This window comes from Peromyscus maniculatus, chromosome 16, assembly GCF_049852395.1.
Source record: "Peromyscus maniculatus bairdii isolate BWxNUB_F1_BW_parent chromosome 16, HU_Pman_BW_mat_3.1, whole genome shotgun sequence".
NCBI lineage: Eukaryota > Metazoa > Chordata > Mammalia > Rodentia > Cricetidae > Peromyscus > Peromyscus maniculatus.
The window spans coordinates 54,293,137-54,314,087 of record NC_134867.1 but is presented as its reverse complement, the minus strand read 5'-3'; the positions used below and the strand labels follow the sequence as shown (position 1 = coordinate 54,314,087).

At 40.2% G+C, this 20,951-nt stretch overlaps 1 long non-coding RNA gene across 1 annotated transcript; it reads right to left on the bottom strand.

The window, feature by feature from the left end:
• Positions 1-10,939: 10,939 nt before the first annotated feature.
• On the bottom strand, positions 10,940-18,397 carry LOC143268980 (uncharacterized). Its single transcript, XR_013045235.1, has 3 exons — positions 18,323-18,397; positions 12,328-12,469; positions 10,940-11,068 (listed from the first exon to the last, which is right to left on the bottom strand). It is a non-coding gene; the product is annotated as an uncharacterized LOC143268980 (long non-coding RNA).
• Between the last annotated feature and the right edge of the window lie 2,554 nt (positions 18,398-20,951).

Below are 20,951 nucleotides of genomic sequence, written 5' to 3'. Positions count from 1 at the left end.
TTATTGGATTATGAGATGAAGTAAACCAGTCAGGGAGCATCTAGAATGGATAGAGAGAAAGGGAGATTGTGACTGTCAACTACAGTGCTCAGTATTAAAGGTGAGAGTAGAGAACACTGTTTGTAGCTAGAGTTTTCCTGCCTTGCCCACAGTCAGGACAAATCTTTGTCACCCGCCAGTCCCACAGCCGCTCAGACCCAACCAAGTAAACACAGAGACTTATATTGCTTACAAACTGTATGGCCGTGGCAGGCTTCTTGCTAACTGTTCTTATAGCTTAAATTAATCCATTTCCATAAATCTATACCTTGCCACGTGGCTGGTGGCTTACCGGCGTCTTCACATGCTGCTGGTCATGGCGGTGGCTGCAGTGTCTCTGCCTCAGCCTTCTGCTTCCCAGAATTCTCCTCTCTCCTTGTCCCACCTACTTCCTGCCTGGCCACTGGCCAACAGTGTTTTATTTATTGACCAATCAGAGCAACAGATTTGACATACAGACCTTCCCACAGCAACTGTTCTTTCTACTAACCTTCTAAATCTTGGGAACCGTGAGAAGCCACAATCATGGAAAGCCAAGTTCAGGGACCCATGCCATTGTGAGTGCTACAAGGGCACTCTGTTTGCTCTTGAAGACCCCACCACCCCTGCTTGTTCATGCTTCTTCTTAGCTTGTTTTCTTGGGCATGTTAAACTGGTATGGTACCATAACAAATCATATTTATTAGGTTGATAAATTGAAAAACCGTAATTTCTTCCATTTCTGAAAGATGGAAACTTGAGAAGTCAGTGGTATTAATTTCTCTCAAGGCCTTTCTTCTTGGCTTATAACTGGGATCCTCAGGCTTTTAACATATGACACAAGGAGGGGACTGTGCACCATCCCATGTTTGAGCACACAAGCACAGCTAAAAGCATGAATAAACTGAAATCCCTAGAAGACGCCTTCGTCCAGGACCACGACTGTTTTTCCTATTATGTTAGACACGTCTGAGATACGCTCCATGTGCTGCCACAGAAGATACCAGATGGCTGTGAAGCCTGGAGCAGTAACCTGATACATTTTCAGAAAATGTTAACTACACGTGAAATTGCTAAATAATGAATATTAAAGTGAATTTGGGCACAATCAATTCTTTTACTTCACAAGTATTCAAGCTTAAATGTGCAAGGCGCCGAGCAAATATAGGAATTGAAATGTAGGAATAAAATAAAACAAAGAAAAAGACCACCAAACACAGAACTCCGATTAGCGGCTGTATAATTGATAATTTCAGTATTAGAAATTTAAAATTATTCACTTCCAAGTTGTTCTCAGCTTTGGCCTAAGGGAACCTAATAAATATTTTTTTCTAATAAAGCAAAAATGAGTCTGAATAAAATTCACAGGTGCCATATTAAACATGCGTGCCGATGTGTTCTTCTCAAAACAGACTTCTGAAGACATCCAAATGGCAAGCACAATTTTAATGTCAAAGAAATGATGATGGAGGAGCAGCAGGAAAATTCATATTCAGTCAATTTAATTTAAATGACAACCTGCAGTAGGAAAAACACATAGTTTTAAAAGATCAAATGGAGAAGCCCGTGAAGAATGCTGGTACTCAGCTGATTGTCAACCTAAAAAGGGTAAGGTGCTCCCAATGGGAGTTGGGTTTTTTTTTATCACATCTACAAAAACCATTTACATATATCTATATGAAGAATTTTTGAGGCTCATTAAAAGTTATACAAGGTCACTGATAATTGACACAACTTCAAAGACTAATGAATAAATGGGGTATGTCCAAATAAAGACACAAAACTATTCATAGGAGTCTGATGTTGGCTTTCTAAATTTGCATAGAAATGGTCTAAATGTCTTGAGCGTCTAAAGTGTTTGGCACGCTAATTCCAAAGTTTATATAAAAATGCAAAAGACCTTGAATGAACAATAACTCAAAGGGAAAAAAAGGTAAATTGAAGGATTTAAACGTCATGATTAAACGATATGAGGCCACAATGATTATGATGATTAAAAACTGAACCAATATTTGCGACCTGAAGTAAGCAAAATGCCTCCAGATAGAGACTTACCCACAGGGAATTAAATTTTTGATAAAGATGATAAGAAAATTCAATATTAGGAAAAAATATTAATAAATACTATTATAAAAGCAAATTTCAAGCTGTGAAAAAATCTTCCCCCATTTTACTAGTCTGTTTTCTGCTATTTTAATAAGATGCTTACAGTTGGGTAGTTTATAAAATGATTTGCTGTGACGTGAAATTTGAAAGGAGAAAAAGCCCAAGCAGCATGGCACTGGCTTTTCAGTGAGGCCTCTGGATTCACCACATAATGGAAGATGACATCATGAGAGAACACATGCAAAAAGGGAGCGGTCCCAGAGGTCACCCAGAAAGGCGGGAAACTGGAGGGTGGACAGTGTCCAGTGTCGTTCCTTTAGAGCAGCTCCTCTCAGAGGAAATGACTAGAATCTCAGGACAACTGTTTATCACTTCCAAAGGCAGCATCCTCTTCCTAACAGGCTGTCCCTCATGATGTCCCCCTGCCTCTAATACTGTCACAACAGGGTGCAGCATCCAATGTATGAGCTCCATCCAAGCTACCGCATGTGTTACATACAACCTTGCACACTGTCCTGGCTGGGTTTTTGTCAACTTGACACAAGCTAGAGTCAATCAGAGAGGAAGGAGCTTTAGTTGAGGAAATGCCTCCATGAGATGCTGTGAGGCATTTTCTCAATTAGTGGTCAATGGGGGAGGGTCCAGCCCACTGTGGGTGATGCCATCCCTGGGCTGGTGGTCCTGGGTTCTGTAATAAAGCAGGCTGAGCAAGCCATAGAAAGCAAGCCAGTAAGCAGCTCCCCTCTATGGCCTCTGCATCAGCTCCTGCCTCCAGGATCCTATCTTGTTTGAGTTCCTGTTCTGACTTCCTTCAATAATGAACAGCAATGTGGAAGTGTAAGTCAAACAAAACCTTTTCTCCTCAACTTTCTTTTTGGTCAAGGTGTTTCTTTGCTGCAATAGAAACCCAAACAAAGACAGATAACATATCTATCCTAATAACATAAACAAAGACTTATTCATGGTAGATCATTAACTTACACATGTGAACTAAAATTATAAGACTTTTAAAAATCATTATCAGGGAATAATTTTGCTTAGGACCTAACCATTTCTTAGAGAAAAAAAAAATTAATGAAACAAACTGGCTTTCAATAGAGAATCAGAAGTAATAGGGGAACAAATAATAGATTAGTAAGTAGGGAGGTGGATAATGGCTAGAAGTTTGAAAGATGATAGGTGGGTGGATGGGTAGATGATAGAAAGACAGACAGACAGACAGACAGATAGATGATAGGAAGAAAGGACAGGAAATCTCTCTCTCATTTCTCTCTCTTATTCTGTGTATGTACATCTCTCTCTTCTCTCTTCTTTTTTTCATCTCACTCACCTTCCCCATTTTACCTCAGCTTTGTTTTTAAGACCTGTGAATTACTTCATTCATTCAGCAGACAGACCTATCAAGATTTTTAAGGACAATCTGCATTACTTACTCTTGGCAAGCTACCTTCACAGTGTCTACTGTCACACACACACACACACACACACACACACACACACACACACACGAACATGCAAACACTCATTCTCCCTACCCTCTTCCCAAGCAAGTTTGCAAAATGAATTACATGCAAGTAATTTTTTTCTCACTTATTGAAATAATGGCTTGAAAATGAAAAGTTAATTTGCCGAGTGGGACAATACAGTTGCATATGAAAATGTTTCCACAACTCATATTGAAAGCATGACAAGTAACACAGGAAATGAAAGAGAGCTTAACACATAACTTTTGCCCAACCCTCACCCCAGTACTAACAGTTGAAAAACAACAAGAAATATATAAAGAGTTCCTACAAGCTCACAGCCGATAACAACCAGCACAAACCTGATCATACCAGTTTTTAGGTAAGGTTTACAAATGTCTAATAAGCACATGATCTCTTGTTAAGAATAATGAAAGAAAACCTTTGACATCCCTTAGAGTACAGCAATAAAATTAAAAAGATGAAGGACTCTGATCCAGGAGGATAAAAAGCAGAATTGCTGAAGGATGAATGGAAAATATCACAATCATGATAGAATATTCTTTAGTAATTAATATGAGATAAAATTTCATATTTAGTGTTACCATGGGAAATCAATACATAGGTTTATATTTACTTTAAATAAACTCCATCGGACATTGTCAGTAAACTCATGGCAGCATTGAATTTGAGAATTTTTGCTTTGTGTTGTTGGTTATAGATTTGTTAGAGTCACATAAAACAGTCTCATAAACTAAAATCCCTAGGCATTGGTACAATCATATTTGGTCATGTTCCTGCTAGAGAAATGTATACCACATATAGGTGTAAGATTTCAAATTGAAGACAAATATCTCCTCTAAAGTGAAACAACATGGAATGTTCATGAATCAAAAAGCTAGGGGCTGGAGAGGTGGCACAGAGAAATGAACGCTGGATGTTCTCCCAGAGGACCAGATTCGATCTCCAGCACTCACCACAATGACTCACAGACATTTGCCGCTCCAGTTCCAGAGGATCCAATACCATCTTCTGGCCTCCAAGGGCACCACATATGCATACATTCAGGCAAAACACCCATCCACATAAAAAGAAATAAATAAAAAAATAAATTTTAAGTAAACGGTGTGCTGGTCACTGAATCGACATGACTCAGAAAATATTGCAGAAATTGCAGCTGTATGTTAGAATTATCTAAGGGCTCAACTTGTTGAGATTTCAATTCTATTTGCATTGACTCCCATCCCTTCATCATCTGCATTTATGGAGCACGCACACACACTTTGGGTACACACTTTGGGTGAAATAATGTGACCGCCCAAGTGAGAATTCATTCTTGCCCTGAAAACAAACATCATGAACACCAGTCCTTTTACTAAGACAGAATTGACCAAAGAGCCCCAGAGACTGAATTTGAAAATCAAGAAGCTGGCAGATAGACAGAAAGGGGTAAGTATAACTAGTAGTTATAGTTGCTAGGTTTTAGGGCAAGTAACTACGTGAGTAGTCAGTATAAGGAGACTTCTCAGCAGGTAAAAGTGGCCTCCGTAAAAGCCTGTCCCCCTGATTTCTATCCCTAGAGGGCATATCAAGTTGGCAAGAGAGAAACAAAAGTTGGCCTCTGGCGTCACGATTACTGTAGGATGCATGCACCTTCTCACACATTGTGTCCACACACACAGTCATGCCCAATAATTTTTAAAAACATTATATATGTGGTTCTTTCAAACTTTCAAGGAAATGCATTTCCCATGGATACTAGAGCATAAAAGGCAGAAATAGTGGAATACTACATTAGTAAAGACCGTTGAGAAGATGGTATCTAAGAAGAAAATCACACATCAATGAAAAACAGTCTAACCAATGCTTAGGCAAACAGAATATGCTCTGTGTTTAAAAGTATAACCCGTAAGACCCCAGGAATTTTAAAGTGGTAAGTTGATTTCTAAGGGTTACATGATCATTTAACAAATCTTAAAAACCGTCATAAAGTAGTTGTTTAAAATGTTATTTGTTACAATTCAAGAGAAAAAAAATGCTTCATGAACTAGAGAAGGCTGTTTGCTGAAATGGCAAAGATGGTCGTGATTTCATACATATGCATGAAGAAGCTGTAGATGACAACGGATAGAAACCCTGTCATCTAGGAGTGATTAAAAGCATTCAGTCTAGCGACAGCCTGCTGATAAAGTGTTCCTGGCACTGGTCCTTTCTATATAGCCTTAGGCAAGTTGGGTAACGGTGTCTCAAACCTTCAAAAGTAAGGTGGTGATAAGAGCAGTCCATACAGTGCAGGATTGTTGTGCACTTGAAATAAAACTGGAGACAAGTACCCAGCTCTGAGTAAACACCACTAGAATTTACTATGGCAATTATCTTTCTGTGTTTGTGTCAGATTGAGGAGGCGTGAAGGAGACAGGGGCCTCTTCCAGTCTGCCACCGACGCCACTGTGGAATTCATGTCACCGAGTTCCCCCGAGGAAACACTGACATTGCTGTGATTAGCTCTTATTTCGGGTAAACAAGGAGAGGAGCTGACTGCGGTGACGGTGATAGGGAAGACACGGGGTCCGTCTGCTGCAGCTGAATCAGCTTGGGAGGCAGCAACTCAAGTGTCTCCTAAGAGTGGGATATGTGTCATATCCGAGAACAAACCCAAGCACCCTCTGTATAGACACAGAGCCGTGGAGAGAAAAATATAAAACATCAGTACATGCTCCTGCTTGGAAAGGGAGACATATAAATTGCATACACTGTAAAATATTCTGTCCCTTAGTGACAAATCCTAAGTGCTCTGACACCCTCATCACACGCTGTGCCAAGACCCTGAAAAACTTTACGGCCCCCAATCTTTTCACACCTTGGACTACCGGTCTGTTGTTATTCATTCATGAAAGGATTATTCACTGAGAGCCAGTGCTGTGGTGACTCTGTGGAATGAAGAAATAAAAATCCCAGCCCTTAGACCAAAAGTGATGTCAGACTGATAACATTTGCAAAATAAGTAAGTACAGGGTACACTGCAATTATAGAAAGACAGATAGGAAAAACGGGCATTTGGTGGGACGAGCTGATGTACCCAGATCAACAGAAAAGATTATCAGTCTGCACAGAGAAAATCACAAGGGTGAGATTACCGTATAACGCAATAGGGTTCACTTGCTTACTTGAGAGAGGGGACGGAAGCTGGGGCATGCAGGTGATTCTGGACACAGGGAGGCAATGATTGTCCATAAAATGATAGCCCCTGGGACCAGAAATAGCTTGTAAGAGGTTTCCTTTAGGTCTGGTGAGTAGGAAATACCTTGCAGCAAAGTCTGTACAGGCGGGCCTATATTCTCAAGCTTTCTTTCTGAGTTATGAGTTTCCTTAGTGAAACTTGGGTCAGAAAACACAAAGGGAATCCTCTGCCACTTTGTTGGATACCGTCTGTAAGCAGGTACAGGGCTATTGAGTACCAAGTGTCGGATCAGCTCTGAAGGTCTTAATCTTAAATGATCAGCATGTTGAAGTATATTAACAGTCTATGGGCTCCGTCAGAATTGACAAGCGGCCAATTTAAATATCAGCCGGAAAAGATAGTATAGTCCAAAGGAGAAGCAAATAATCAAGCTCTGTGGTGGTTAATCCTGGCTGCCAAGTTGACTGAATTGACAGTTGCCTAGAGAATCGGTAATCCAGGCTTGCAGGTATGTGGGTTTGGAGCAGGTATTTCCTGAGATTATTGACATATGATTCAAGGAAACGAACAGAGAAGATCTGCCCTGAATGTGAATGAAGCCACGTAACAGGCTGAGGCCATGGCTAGGAGGAAAAGTGGAAAAGGAAACTTCTGTGTATCCGTGGGCCCTATTCTGAGGGGCAACACATGCGGGCAAGCATGCGTGTGTGCGTACATGCGTGTGGTATGTGTGTTTCATGCTATCCTTGCTATGGACATCAGATAGCAGATTCACCAGCCATTGAGCCATGGCTTACACCAGTGACTCTCCATAGAATTTTCAGGCCTTCAGCCTGGGACAGAAGTTGTAGCACTGGCCGCTCCAGGTCTAGAGCTTCCACATTCTTTTACTTGAGTGACTGGTTTTGTCTGAATCCTGCTTCTGTGGAGTTTACATCCTCTAGTTAGGTCAGCCAAGCTGCTAAATTGCTTTCTGTAGTTACAGAGAATGTTTGCTTCTGTACCTCTAGTGGGCTGTCTACCACAGACCCTCGGTGACCAGTGCACTGGAGTGAGGAATTCAGCAGCTGGAACAGAGCTGAGTAGATGGAAAGTAGTAGGTGAGAGGTCAGCTGCCTACAGCTGGACCAGACTGTGTTAGGCATTGCTTTTGACTTCCATCCTGCAGAGGAAGATCATATACCTTTTGTGGGTTCTATACAATCACCACAGAGCCTAAATCACCTGCCAACAAACATACAAAAATCTCACCTCTCCTGAACACTAGAAATGTTACGATAAAAGAAACTCTTTTGGACCATTACCATGAAGTTCAATGATACACTGGAGAAAATAATTCTACTTAATTAATTTTATTCACAGCTAAAGAGAGTTACCAGGCTAGGGAGATGGCTTAGCAGGTAAATGTGCATGCCACACAATCCTTAGGATCCAAGCGTAGCAGACTTTCTTCTAGGCCACCAACCAGCTCCCAAATCATGACACAGAGACTTATTATTAGTTTTGGATGATCAACCCTAGCTTAGTTCTTATTTTAATCTGTTTCTCTTTATCTATGTTTTGCTGCGGGCCTTTTTACCTTTCTTTCTTTCTGTATATCTTATCTTTAGGTCTAGCTGGTGGCTGCCTCCTGGCTTCTGGACCTGGTGTGTCCCTCTCTTTCTTCCTCATTCTCTCCTCTTTCTTTTCTCTCATTCTTCTTGACCCTAGATTTCTCCTATTTATTCTTTCTGCCCGCCAGCCCCACCTATCCCTCTCTCTGCCTAGCTATTGGATGTTCAGCTCTTTATTAGACCAATTAGGCAGGCAAGGTGACACAAATGGAATACATCTTTACATAATTAAACAAATGTAACACATCTTTACCTCATTCACATAGGCAGCATAAACAAATGTAACATACCTTCACATAGTTAAAGCAATATTCCACAACATCTGAGTTCAATCCCTGAAACCCCACATAGAAGGATGGATGCTGTGGTTGCATGCATTTGCAATCCCAGCACTCCTACTGCAAGATGGGAAGCAGAGTCAAGAGAATAATAGCCTGGAGGGCACAGTGCATTGGCAGAAATAACAAGAAAGACCCTGTCTCAAAACAAGATGGGAGAGAACAGACTCCCAAAATGTCCTCCAAGCTACACACACACACACACACACACACACACACACACACACACACACACACGATAAACCCTGAAAATCAATGATATGTTAATTTGAAAAAGCAACTACAATTGTAAGTCTAGAGAAATGAGCCAGGCAACAAAGTTCCTGCACAGACATGAGGGCCTCAGTTTAATCCCTAGAGCCCATTACACATGCTGGGCTTGGTGACATGAGCCTGTATTCCCAAAACTAGAGGGAGGGAAGCCAGAAGGATCCTGGGAGCTTTTGGGCCAGCTTGTCTAATTTAACTTCATGAGCTCCAGACCAACTAGAAACGGTGTCTTGGTGGAAGTGGACAGTATTCCTAAGGCTGTAAGGATGACATCTGTTGTTGTCTTCTGACCTCTATACTTTCAAACAGACATGTAAACATACACCAACACACACACACACACACACACACACACACACACACACACACACACACACACAAACACATGAACACACTCCCTCACACATTTAAGCAAGCAACAATATTTCTTATAGGGAAATGTGTATCTTACGGGCTCCAGACCTAACTGGGAGACATGAGATTTTACAGTTCCTTAGAACACTACCACAAACGTTGGCAAGCACTCCAAGCACACATGAGAACTGAGCTTTAGAGACATTATTTTTTTTTTTTTATCAGAATGAAATGTAGGCACTGGGAACGCAGCTGTTTAAAGGCCGTTTCAAAGGAAGCGTGCCACTTGAGAACTCCAATAGCGAAGAAAACCTGCATTCGTCGCCTGGTATCTGAAGTGCCCACAGCAACTCCACTAAACTATTTTTTCCCTCAGACTGAATTTTGGGGTATTTTGAAGTGTTGTAGTTGGAGATTTCTAGAATAAATAAAAACTGGACAGCTTGACTCCCACCAACGTGATCTGTAACCTGGAAGAAAAGACTAGACTTCCCTTCTTCCTCTTGCTCTCATCCTACTATGAGTCACCTGCTTACGCGTTTCACAGGGTCTGAAGGCCTGCTCCCCATTCAAAATGGATATTTGGATTTCCTGTTGCATTTCAAACTGAGAACTGTTTAAAAGAATTCTTTACGCATCCTGCTTCTTTCTTTCAGAGGGGATGGATCACACACAATAGCTGATAGCAGTTAATTGTACAATATTTGAAACGCTTCGACTCACAGGAAGGCAGTGTACTTGGCACAGAGGGTGAGGCAAATCATTGCCTCATCTCGGTGACAGTCACCTATTGCACTCTGGGAAGTCACCACCCACCACCCCGTGACAAAAGGTATAATCTTCTTTCCCATTTTTATATCCCTCGCTGTTGAAGAGTAATATTTAAAACAGAGATTTTAGTGAAGGCAGAAACGTCCAACGTGCTGAAGTTTCCTGGCACGTGGCTAATTGATGGCCACTGGGGCTTGCTCCGCTTCCTGTTCCTGGGGCTCATATTTCAATAGTCCTGGAAAGCTCCCACCTCTGCAACCATTGCATGGGCACAGCTGAGTTCTGTCGGCACAAGAGCAAATAAACAAGGAGGCAGAGGAGATTTTGTGAGGCTGCTGGGTGATTCGGGTATGAGCAGAGTAGCTGAGCCATCCATCCATTGCAGAAGTTCCACACAGGAACCTGGGCTCTTTGGGGACTGCTGTGGTTTCCCTGAGGCTTCTCAATAGCATTAGAAGGGACCTCTGGTTTGCACAGTGCAGTGCCTCTTTAGTCCAAAGAATGTCCCAAACCCCCACTACCAAGTTCCCTTTATTTCTTTGGGCCTCACTTTATTCCTCTCTGAAAGTAAAGATTTGCCCTTGCTCACCTTTGTAAAAATATATGTAAAATGTAAAAGAAAATCATTTTCAGATGATTAATCTCTGAGTCAAAACTTGCCTCTCTGGATCATGCAAATATTTCTCTAAAAGCCATAATATATAACGAAGAATCTCAAAAACAAAAATAATATTAATAAGTTGAACAAGAAATTTGTGTTTCAAAAAAAAAGATAGAAGATTTAACCAACAACCCCTGCTAGTTCCAAAAATGAGGCAAACAAAATAAAAGTCTTCAACTTCTTATAATTAAAAACGGCTTGCATTTAATTACATTCTATTCATGAAAGGAAAGTAATTTTGCATGCCAGGAGTCCACGATGGTTTATTCTTCTGTTAATTACTTCTTAGTTTCCTGATGGAAGAAGAAAATGAATGCTTATGTTCTAAATGTAAAGTGTAATTTTTTAATAAAATATTTCTTTAAACAAGAATGTGACCTTTGTTCTGGTCACTCCCCATTATAATTATTTATTACAGGGATTAACTCTTAAATGTAGTTGTTGATCTTTGTCTGTCCTCAGCCACAAGCAGTTCAGACAAACAAAATATAAGATCTATATGCTGCCCCCATTTCATGAGTGTGGAGGGATCTGCTGGAACAAGGGCAACCCACCAGTGGCCACACCCCTTCCTTAGTGTTCCAAATGCTGGGGTTATAGTTTCCATGAGAATGCCCCTCAATGTTCAGTATTTGAACCTATGGTCCCCAGTTGGTGATACTGTTTGAGGAAGAAGAGGAACCTTTGGAGATTGAGGAAGCACATCAGGGTGGGGGAGCTCTGAGTGTTTAGAGTTCGACCTCACTTCCTGTGCACACTGTCTGCTCCATCACTGCTGTGGGGGATGTGAGTTCTTTTCTTCTTGCTCTGACTCCTAGGTCTGCCCACTGCCATGCTTCCCCGCCACACTGGACTCCTACCCCTCTGAAACTGTACACCAAATAAACCATTCCTTCCACAAGCTGCCTTGATCATAGTGCTTTATCACAGCAATAGAAAAAGTATTGAATATACCAACTCTCTTTTAAAATGTCAACAGTTGACTGTGTCCTTAAACATGTTCTCTCCAACAGTCCATCCCAATATTTCACCTGCATTTTCAAAACAAAACACAAATTTAAACTAATTCCAGCTACCAACCCTGAAGTGCTTATAATACCATAACCATATTTTTTTAAGTGTATGGTCACTTCCCATTATTCACATCAGTTCTTCTCTATAAACCATGAGCTAGTAGATGGTGAATGTGTTCCTCCTAGAAGCAGGTTTAGGTGCCATGGAGCCTGCAGAAACAACTCTTTCTTTGGTCCATCAATACGTAACTTGGTGCTGTGTGGTTCTGGTTAATGACAGTGTGTTCCGTATAATTGCCAACTTCAGCAACGAAATAAATGGAAAACAGTCAGCAGCAGCACAAATGAGGCCTGATTGGGAAATAACTAACAGCCACGCTTCCCTGTGTTTAGGAATACTGCACAACACTCCCGCACTACGTTGAGAAGCTCAAGAGCTGGTTAGCTCACCCAATAAAGGTCTTACCACCCAAGCCTGAGGACTAGAGTTTGATACACCCCAGGACCCATATAAGATCTGTGTGAGCATGATGACCTACCTGTAATCCCAGCACAAGGAAGTCAGAGACAGGGAATCCCTGGAGCAAGCTAGCCAGACTGATCAAAGCCGACACAATGACATTGGTTGACAGTGCAATAATGAAAACAAGTTCCCTTTTAGGGCTTTGCCCTGACTCCAGCCTAAAGAGCAAACGTCAGGCCACTAAATATTTCTGCCACTGTGTATGTACACGTGCTTAGGGACAATGCCTAAGACATACAGTGAGTATTAATTATATGATTACAAACTGACACGTGCAAAAACCCTAAAACACAGAATTTTCAAATTATAAGAATCAACTGCCGGGCGGTGGTGGCGCACGCCTTTAATCCCAGCACTCGGGAGGCAGAGCCAGGAGGATCTCTGTGAGTTCGAGGCCAGCCTGGACTACCAAGTGAGTTCCAGGAAAGGCGCAAAGCTACACAGAGAAACCCTGTCTCGAAAAAACCAAAAAAAAAAAAAAGAATCAACTGTAGTAATACACTCATATAGCATTTCTACCACTAGCCTATAAGCTGCAAAAGCAAGAATCATTTTTAGTAATGGGTACTGTGTCCTTTGTACCTAAATACTCCCTCTCTCAATTTTTTCTCTCAATTTTTTCTGTCTCCCATATATATATATATATATATATATGTATATATATATATATATATATGCTTTGTACTGTGTATACATAGCATATAGAGAGTATATAACATGGTGTATATATGGTTATAAAAATGATGAAGATACAGTTAGATAAATAAATAGATGATAGATAGACAGACAGACACAGACAGATGATAGATAGATAGATAGATAGATAGATAGATAGATAGATAGATAGATAGATAGATAGATAGATGATAGATAGACAGACAGATTTTTGTTAATGAAATACTAGGCAACACCACTTGAAGAGTGGCTCCCATCTTGAAAACCTCTTAGTTTTCATTCACTTCAAGCAGTTGGTGTTTTGATTTAAATACTTCTGGCAATCCTTGTCAACTAGACAATACAGCAAAACCTATGAGACGAGTGAGTCAGGCAAGATATGAGGGGCTAAGATGGAGACCAGTATCTGAATGAAGAAAAGAAAAGAATAAAGTAGTTAAAAATGCTACATTTCCCTCTAGCGAAATGGTTCTCAAGCTTCCTAATGCTGTGATCCTTTAATACAGTTTCTTATGTCGCCATGATCCCTGACCACAAAATTATCTCATTGCTACTTCATAACTGCAATTTTGCTGTTATGAATCATACTGCAAATGTTTGATATGCAGGATACCTTATATGTGACCCCAAAGGGGTCTTGACCCACAGGTTGTGAAACACTTATCTAGACACAGCCTGAGAACATATGATTGCTTTTTTTTAACCTCAAGTTAATGCAAACAGCTTTGAATATGGCATCTCTCAAACAATCCTCCCAAACCATCCCAACTATCTACTTCAGAAACCAATGAACACAGAGCCCTTTTCTACCATGAATTTGGTAACCTGTTGTCACTACAAGGTTATTTTGACTTCATTGCTTAAGAATTAGTCAGATTTCTTTGAGTGCCTCTTGTGGCTGACCCTAATTGACCAAGCCCAGTTTTTTTGTTGTAGGCCCCTCCCTTACTTTCAATTCCCCATGCTCGCCATGTTCTTTTCTATTCCCATGCTCTTGCAAACAAGCTGTCTTCCCATGAGTGTTGTTCTGGCTTTCTTGAGCAGATTAATTTCTTATTTGTCTATCAAGACTGCTCAAGCATCACCTCTAACTTCTAGTCCTGCCTCCAATATCCCTGAAGTTAATTTTGCTTGCATGTCTCCATGGCACACTGAACAACATCCTCTCACTGTTCAGTCATAAATTGCTCCTCTGGGGATGGGATCCTGTTTACTTGTCTTCACATACCCAGTACATAGCATAGGTTCTGTTGTGCAGTGAGAGATTGGTATTGCCTGCATATAGATGTTATTTCCGTTAGTGCCTCTGATGAAGTCATTAAATGAACCAATCAATAAATGAATGAACCCATTAAAACACAACATAAAGATCTGAAGCAAACTCAAAGTATATTTCTAGAAAAACGAACATGTGTATGGAACATGTGTAGGAAAGGTTGATAAGCCTATTTGTTTTTTGTTTGGGGGATCTGCATGACCTAGAATCTGTAATGGCATGACTCCCTGAACTTGCTATCAAAATGTCTTAATCACTGTTCACTCTACATACTGCCCACTTTGCAAACACTTCAAAGGGCGGTTATTCACTCTAAATAAAAGAACAGGATTAAGCCAACTGCTGTGTGTTCTGGAAGGTACAAGTAGTTCTTTTTCTGCTAATCAGGAATAATTATTTGTAAAGAACCCGGTGTCTGATAATCATATTAAGGCAAGTCAGACTGACGGCAAAATAAAAATTCTGGTGGGAACAATTGTCAGAAATATTTTCTGGGGAAAATCTGGTAATTGTAATACTGAGCCAAAATGGACTCATACTCTGAATCAGATATATATATATATATATATATATATATATATATATATATATATATATATATATATAAAATTACTTTGGGGAAATGTGCTCTAATAGATTAAAATAGGAAAATGAGGGAATCTGGCTTCTAATCTATGCCTCCAGCAAATATCTATAAGCCTCAATAAGTTGGTTTACCTGTGTCTTTTCATCTTTCATGCAATGAAGTACATAGCCCCATAGTTACTAATCATAATAATGCAAAACTGAAGTACATCATATGACCTGCACAAGATTCTGGTTAGCTAGTAAAGAATAGTATAGTGTGATACCAAGGCACACTTAAGGGTCACTGAAAATTCTTTTGTGGAAAGTTGTCTATCTGCTTCAGGTCCCCATGTTTGGTCATGATCCAGAGGAACTGATTTTACCTCTCAGAAATCATATTTGATTTGGCTCAATGAAAGTTTTAAATAATTACAGAGAATACCCTTTGAGCTCACAACATCCTGATTGACATGGATTGTTAACTGTGAGGGGATGGTATCCACAGTGAAGCAAAAGAAAAATACAATATCCATGGTACTTATATGTGGTACAATGAAGGACTCATTCTGTACTATAAATTTAGAAACAAGGAACAGATCTGAACAAGGATGACTTTGTAAATGCATATTAGAAATGTCTCATGACTGACGTTCTCTTAAGACAATGACAAACTGATTCCTTTTGGGAAAGGACATTCCATAGACTAGTGCTTGATTGTGTTTTAGAAATGAACTACATAAGTCAGAGAGCATAGTTAATATTTCTAATATTGAAAAATCTTTGATACGAGACAGTACATTCATATATACAGTGTTTTATATATATTGGCCATAAATTGTTCTAAAGAACATTATGTTAAATGTTAGAATTGAGATTTGGGGTTTTTAAAAATGGTCACATTTTTTTAAATAGTTACTATCCATATCTTAACAGGAAAATGTTTTATAGACTAGACAATAAGTTTGAACACAATACTGAAACTAAAAAAGAAAGCTCACAGCTCCTAGCATGATGTCATCCTCTTATATAATAGAATATTCCTTTGTTGCCAAAACTGAGATGTTTTCCAAGAAACAATGAATGTCATTAAAATTCACTTAGCCTAAACATCCTTGTCTTTGTGAGTTATAGATAGGACTAGAAAATTGATAATAGGTCCATAAAGAATAGCTCTGCATATGACTATGATTCCAAATTCTCATTATTTGAGTTTTATACACACAGATTCATAGAACTTCATTTTAAAACATTCCCTTAAAAAAGATAGAGCAATTGAACTTTATCTACCTACATTAAAGATTAATGAGGCATCATTTCATTAAAATACTTATAAAAAATTTCCATTGCCATTAATTCTTTAATTTTCAAATTATAATGGGAGCAGAAATCATTGAAGAGAAACAAAATTTTCTATTAAGATATTACTATTTGTATGTAAGACAATTTGAATCATGTGGGAAAATCCCAGAACTCCATAATCCAGCACCACTACAAATTCTTAATTCTCTACTCTCCAACTGAAAAGTTTTTCATGTTCTTAGCTTTATTCTTCTGTTATTCTGAAACTCTTCCCGTCCTCAAATTTCTGGTGCACCACTTTATAATTGACAGGCACATACTCATTCTGAAAAACACTTGCTCGGCTTCTATAATATATTCTATATTCTATTGTAGACATAACATACTCCTTGCAACTAGAACTTTCATGACCATAAATAGCACAGGTGAGTCGGTAGCTCAGCAGTTAGGTCTTAAGAATGCTTGTTGCTCTTTGAGAGGACACAAATTCAGTCCTCAGTACCCTGTTCAGGTGGCTGACTGCCTGTAACTCCATCTCTAAGGGATCTGAAGCCTTCTTTCAGTCTTACAGGCACCCACATGTATGTGTGTGCTTGTTCTCTCTCTCTCTCTCTCTCTCTCTCTCTCTCTCTCGCTCGCTCTCTCTCTCTCTCTCTCTCTCTCTCTCTCTCTCTCGGTGATATTGTGGGCCTCAATATATTGTGCACCCTAATAAACTTATCTGGAGTCAGAGAACAGAACAGCCACTAGATAAACATAGAGGCCAGAAAATGGTGGCACATACACCTTTAATCCTAGCATTCCGGAGGCAGAGATCCATCCGGATCCCTGTGAGTTCAAAGCCACACTGGAAACAGCCAGGCATGGTGACACATGCCTTTAATCCCAGGAAGTGATGGCAGGAAGCAGAAAGGTATATAAGGCATGAGGAACAGGAACTTTAGCTTCTTAAGCTTTTAGGCTTTAGCAGCAGTCCAGCTGAGATCCATTCAGATGAGGACGCAGAGGCTTCCAGTTTAAGGAAACGGGATCCGCTGAGGAGTTGACAAGGTGAGGTTAGGTGTGGCTTGTGTTCTGTCTCTCTGGTCTTTCAGCGTTCACACCAATATCTGGCTCCGGATTTGTTTTTTTATTGATAAGACCTTTTAAGATTCATGCTACACTCCCATCTATCTCTCTCTCTTATCTCTGTAACACGAATCTTAAAAGGCCTTATAATAAAATAAAAAAAAAAAAAAAAAAAAAAAAACCCAGATCCAGATACTGGGGTGAAAGCTGAAAGATCAGAGAAACAAAACAGCCAGCCATTAGCTTACCTCTACAAAATCCTTGGCCTCAAAAGAGCGAGTTCCTGTTTCCTCACACCTTATATACCTTTCTGTGTCCTGCTGTATTACTTCCTGGGATTAAAGGTGTGTGTCACCACTGCCTGGTTCTGATTCTCTCGTGTAGCCCAGTGTGGCCTTGAACACACAGACAGATGGATCTCTGCCCGCTAAGTGATAGGATTAAGAGTGTGTGCCACCACTGCCTGGCCTCTATGTCTAATTTAGTAGCCAGCTCTGTCCTCGGATCCCCGGTAAGCTTTATTGGGGTACACAATATATCACCACACATGTCTTCTGCCATTCTGCTTATCTTTCACAAAGTCCCCAATCTACCAGAAATCTGGCTTCTGATCTCTAAAATGATCTTGAGATTGAAGTGTTCTCCCCATGTCAGGAGTTGTATATGAAGTGGGTAATCTAAAGGACATGTGAAAACACTTTATCTTTGCACTCCCAGAGCATTGGAATTGCTTTTGTTCCCTTGCTTCTCCAGCCACAGTCATTCTTGTCTCTGTTACATCACATGGTCCTGAGACTGATCCCATTACTTTGGTGATTTTTGTTCAATATCCATTCCTGCCTTCTTCAATTTGAGTGAATATCTAGTCAGACCCTTGAACAACAACTCAGCTTCATAGAAATTTCCTGCTCCCCTCTCCTGGTATTTTCCCACCACTAAATAGCATAGTGGACATATTGCAGAAGCAAAGAACAAAAGAAACACCTTTAGATTATCTGTCTTGAAATTTTTGCAAAGTCCTGCCGATTCTTGAACTCAGTTTCCTAACAACTCTATCCTTTGGCTTGTTTGTGATCTGTGTTAGCATAAGGGAATTTAGTTTGTAAGTGAATATCCAGTTACTTACCTTTTTATAGGCATAGCCTTCTCTGATATAATCTTATGGAAAGAAAGGACTCTTATGCCTTTATCCTTCTAGATAGGTTCAGATATGCACTGAACCCCGCCCATGACCCTTAGGTTATGCATTATGACCTAAGGGTGCATTATGTGTAGATCTTGTGAGAGGGTTACCTCCTGCTCCTCCATTCTTTTCTGCTCCTGGCATCACTCTTCTCTACTAACTTGCTCCATGACTCCTGCGGGTCATGCATGGTACTTGTGGGCATTCCCACACTTGCAGTCACTGTATGCATGGGATCTATTTGATTCTGGCAGTTAAACACTGTAACTGCCTTGTCCAGTTCCTCGAGACTTTGCCATCTCTGTGAATAGGACTGAAGTGAATTTTTACTGTCGTTCCATTGTCATCCTTAACTGTCACCGGAAACGGAACACTGTGTTTCTTGCAGCTTGTCCTTTTTCCTCCTGACGCCTGCTCCCTGGCCTTGATGAATGCCATGCCTTCCGGATCTTCTCCTTAGGGTCAAGCTCTTGATGAGTCTCCTGACATTCCGTCAGCATTCCAGCACATCCCTGTCCCTCTGCCTCTTTATCTGTGCTCTGTTGTATGTCAGGACAATGCAGGCCTCTCTGCTTCACAGAGGGGTGGCCTTCAATTCTTCTGGACATCTAAATGTGACTCCATTGGTGAGTTTGCTTCTTCCCCTGAGATTCTTGCCAGTCTGTGAAATCATGTACTCCAAGGAAGCATCTCTTGGACTTGGATTTTTTTTAACAAAGTAAAAGGAATATGTAAAAGTGAGATGTAATGAAATCCTCTCAGAAATGGTGCCCAATGGCTGACAATCTACAAATCACTATAGTCGGATGAAGTTTTAATGTATAAAGCAAAATCAATAGGCAGAGCTATTTGTCACTTAGTGGTAATGATTTTCCCTTTCATGTAATACAGCTTCAAGTTGTATATTATTTTAAAATGTATTCATTATATAGAATATTTTAAATCTTGGGTCTTCTAAAATTGTTAGCTTCTAAATATTCTGATGAATATATGTAGTTGATTTATTGTGTACCCCAATAAACGTATCTAGGAGTCGGAGAACAGAATAGCCACCATATTATATATAGATTTAGGCAGTGGTAGCACATGCCTTTAATCCTAGCATTCTGGAGGCAGAGATCCGTCTGTTCAAAGCCATACTGGGAACAGCCAGGCATGGTGACACACACCTTTAATTCCAGGAATTGAAGACAGGAAGCAGAAAGGTATATAAGGCATGAAGACCAGAAACTAGAGCCTTTTTAAGCTTTTAGCTTTTAGCAGCAGTTCAGCTGAGATCTATTCCGATGAGGACTCAGAGGCTTTCAGTATGAGGAAACAAGATCAGCTGAGAAGTTGGCAAGGTGAGGTTAGCTATGGCTTGTTCTGTCTCTCTGATATTTCAGCTTTCACCCCCATACCTGGCTCTGGGCTTGTTTTTATTAATAAGACCTTTTAAAATTCGTGCTACAAATATAGACCACTTCATACAAGTGTTTATAAGATGACATGTTAGAGTAACATATTATGCTTAGTAATGATAGTACTAAGTACTAATGGTGTATAAATGAGATTTGATTTATATTTGTGTCTAATTCTCAGTTCCAGGAGGGTGGGGGAAACAGCCTATCCCAAAGCTACATGGGTATCCTCAAGCATATTTGCATCATTCTTTTTCTATGTAATTTTTACTCAGTCATATTACTCTAGGGACTAATTCTTACGAAGTAGATCAGCATCCTCCCAACTGCTCCTGGAGCTGTAATCATGTATTGCCTGCAAATGTGAGGAATTGATTAGAAGCCTGGTCAAGAAGTGAAAAGCCCACATCTTGCCATTTTCTAAAACAAACCCCATGTGTGGATACTGGTGTCCTTGGCTCTCTGAGCCATTAGGCAAACGGTCGGGGGAGCACCCAGCTGTTTCTGACCTTTCCTAAGATGCTCATGCTGATGGAGACGTGCTTGTGACCCATTAGTTTCTCATCTGTCCCCACTGGCCATTTGCTCTTTAATCTGGCAAAAAATGCTGGTGCCTGACTTTCCTCTGTGCATTGCTGTTGATGCGTCATGCCAATGCCTTCGCGGTACATGATGTATGGACATATTCTTGGGCCTCCACTCGTATTTTAATAAGGCTGTTAGCCATTCACTGGTTTGTTTTGTTTTTTTTCTAATAACACTAACCAAAAAGGATTTCAAAAACCTGATCTAATGCTAAGACTATCAAACAATAAAGTTCTCTCTTATTAAACCACAGCAAAATCATTCAACAGCTAATTTAGATATTTAGATTTATTGACCCTATAGAGGGAAGTGGGACACTGGCAATTTTTGTCTAAAATTACCTTGAAATTTAGCCCTTTAGTTCCAATTTCACTGCAGTAGATGGCAATCAAAGCAGATTCCACGGTCTCCAAGATAATTGGAGGCTGGTGGGCAACCTGACTTTCAGATATTGAAAAGCCCAGTTGATCTATATCTCATTCAGCTCAAAGTATATCACAGACTAAGAGTACAGAAAAGAAAAGTATAGTCTGCTACCCACTAATGCTGGTGTGTGTGGCTGCCTGAGGTTTGGCAGAGGAAGTGCA